Source organism: Buceros rhinoceros, unplaced genomic scaffold (assembly GCF_000710305.1).
Source record: "Buceros rhinoceros silvestris isolate BGI_N320 unplaced genomic scaffold, ASM71030v1 scaffold36601, whole genome shotgun sequence".
Classification (NCBI taxonomy): Eukaryota; Metazoa; Chordata; class Aves; order Bucerotiformes; family Bucerotidae; genus Buceros; species Buceros rhinoceros.
Window position 1 is genome coordinate 1 of NW_010394510.1, and position 3,491 is coordinate 3,491.

Sequence of the window (3,491 nt, forward strand, 5' to 3'; positions counted from 1 at the left end):
GGCCTCTCCCCTGCCCCTCCCCTCGGCTGCATCTACCCCCGGACCACCCCGTCACCTGCCGAGGGTCTGTCCGAGTGCTACCCCGGAGGCATCCCCCCAGGAGTTAGCTAACCTGAACCCTAAACGGGTGCCAAAGCAGCGGACTCATCTGCAAGCACCGAGACATCCAAACGTCACCGTGCCTCCAACACAGCTCCAGCAGGAGGTTATCCCTACCTGCAGCACTCCCCGGGGAGGTTTGTCTAACCTGGGCTTTTACTGCCAAGCACAAGCCCCGTCACAGCCTCGCTATTGCTAGTGAAACTGCCCTCCGTTGCTCCTCCACAGGTCAACATCCTTCTCTGCCCAGTCCCGGTGAGCATTAACAGAAGTTTCATTTCACTTTTTGCTACCCATTAAAGGCAGCTGGCAATCCACCTTTCAAACTTGTCTTTCCCAGACAGCCCCAATTATTCAGCTCCACTAGTCCCCAGAGGTTCTTGTCACACTCCCAGTAACTTTTTTCACCCCAGTTCATTTCTGAAACACAATGCTGGAAGCAGGGAAGCAGCAGTGGGACTGTACTGGGAACAACCTTGAGCTTGATAGGCCACCGAAAAGCACTAAAAACACTGCACTGACTGTCACATAGCTCACGCACATGCCACAACCGTGCCTCCTCTGCACCGCGCTCCTGTTTTCCCCCAACCATCTGACCTTTTTGGCTTCCGGTCTGGTTTTGATCCTCTGTAATCCCAATTATATTTTTGTGTGTGCATGTGTGTGAAATCGCAGTCTAGCCAGCGAAAGCCATCATGCATGGAAACCCCAGCGTGGCAGCCTGTGTCAAAGCCTGGCATCTCTCCGTATGAGCCCTCGGGCGCAGGTGCCGGAGGTGGCCTAGCTGCAGAGCCAAGCGTGAAAAGCCTGTGCATAGGCCATGGGTAGGGGAGCAAGCAGGGAGCTGCCGGTCTCCACTTCTCCTTTGTGGAGCAGCAGCTGCGCTAGCACGTTGAATTTTGCAGATACCTTGTATTTGGAAGCGGCCTCCTCCTGAACAGCTGGAACTTGTCTGTGAGCAGCTAGGGAGTAAAAACAAAACAAAACAAAACAAAACAAAACAAAACAAAACAAAACAAAACAAAACAAAACAAAACAAAACAAAACAAAACAAAACAAAACAAAACAAAACAAAACAAAACAAAACAAAACAAAACAAAACAAAACAAAACAAAACAAAACAAAACAAAACAAAACAAAACAAAACAAAACAAAACAAAACAAAACAAAACAAAACAAAACAAAACAAAACAAAACAAAACAAAACAAAACAAAACAAAACAAAACAAAACAAAACAAAACAAAACAAAACAAAACAAAACAAAACAAAACAAAACAAAACAAAACAAAACAAAACAAAACAAAACAAAACAAAACAAAACAAAACAAAACAAAACAACACAACAAAAATGCTCAAATCCCTCTTGAAAACAAGAGGAAGAAGCAAACAAGCAGAGTTTCAAGCCACAGCCTGGTATGAACTGTGATGCATCTGGCAAACACTTAACGCGCTAACTTGTGCGTGAGAGCTCATACCCTTGTTCCAATATATCCCAGGGTTGCCTGACTGGACACCCTGTGCCTAAGACAGGCAGCGCGCTGGGGCTGAGTCAGTGACTCACATTACAAAACAGAGCTGTAATCGATCAAATGGAGAAATCAATAGTGCAGAGAACAATCCCCATCGTTAAGGCTGTACGGGCTTTAACGGTTCCGTTCTCAGTTTTTCCATATGCTTTTTTTTTTTAATGTGAAAATGCAACTTCCAGCAGGAACTGGAAGCTTTCAGAGCATAGAAGAGGCTGTTGGAGATTCTGGCTGACACTTGCGAAAGGCTCAGAAGTTACTAGGGCCAGGGAAACAGCAACCTAAAAGGGATTCTTCTAAATCACCTGGCAGCAAAGTAACAAACACAGACGTGCTATTGCGGTCCCTCCTAACATCCCATCAGGGTTACAATGAGGCATCCACTGCTGTCCAAACTACCATGCCAGGCTGTCTACAGGCTGCGGAGGGTGATCCAGCCCACAGTTCAGCAGATTCCACAAACACACAGACCGTACATTTCCTTTACAGCAGCCATCCCAGCTCCAGAGCAAGCTCCTGGGGTGAGGAAGTGGAAGTCTTCTACCCACGGTCACTCCACAAGGCACTAAGTCCCAGAAAGATGGAAAAGCTGCTGCACATCCCAGACTGATGGTGTCACACACTCAACCAGCTTTGAGCTGCAGTCCACTTGGTGTGAGACACCAAACAGAACATCTCTCTCCTTCCTTCCTACATCCCTCTCAAACCAAACTGCAGACCAGCTTTAGAGCACATAGCTCCCAGAACAGAATGAGAAACGCTTCGTGCTGCACACATGGCATGTCTTGGACACTTTGGATGAGATCCAGTCCAGCAACAGATTTTTAGCCTTATCTCTAAGCTGTGCTTTTGCAGGTCCAAAACACCCAGCACCCCAGGTGAGACAGGAAGACGGGTACGGTTGGGCATTAAACCCCATGAGCTTTCTGGGATTGCCTTTAAGGCAATGAGAACTATTTTGGAGGTGAGGAAAACACACATATTACACTTTCATGATGCGATCGAGGTTATTCAATGTTAGCGCTGAAGAACTCAGCGCCCAAGGCACCAGTGGCACATGGGATGTCTACTTCCCCATGATTTACATTTTTCAGTAATGAAAGGGAGGTGCAAAAGAACCCCATTCCTCACCACAAGCATACATGTCACCCAGCTCCCTCCAGAGGAAGATGCTCTAGCAGAAATTAAGTAGCTGCTGTCAGTGTTGAGATCATACTGTCCTCCTCAACACATTCTGAAGAATTTCTCTATCTGCTTACTCCAAGAAATGGTGGAGACATACAGCTTTAGCAGCTGGTGGCCATCAGAATTGCTCTGATGTTTCTCCACGAAGCCTCAGGCATTGGTTTTACTCCTTCCCCTCCCATTTCTGGCATGAAGAATCTACATGCTCGCCCACTGCTAGGCTGCCAATTTTCTGGTGTGGGTTCCGGCCACAAAGGCCTTTTCTTCCTTTGTCATTTGCTCAGCAGTACATATGTGGCATGGGAGGAGGCCTGGTTGACAGAGGAAGAATGTTCACCATCTCCTACATATACTCCATGACAGAGGCCAGCATGCTGCCTAGGCTCACTCTCCTGCTCAGATTATTCGCGCATCATTTTGCTACCAATACTCCTCAAGTCTGACCACAAAACCCCCCTGCTCCACCCTGGTGAAGGCATCCATGCTAAAAACCATACACTGAGACCCCAAGGAGAAAGTCAACTAACTGCTGATGACTGCAGTCATCACCCTGAGGTAAAGGGCAGCCTCTGCTACTCCCATCCCAGAGAGGGCCACACACATAGAGCAAGGGCATTAGGGCATTTCATACTCCTCTGAGCTATCACAGTTAACATCAGCATATCCAGCAGGCGATGGAA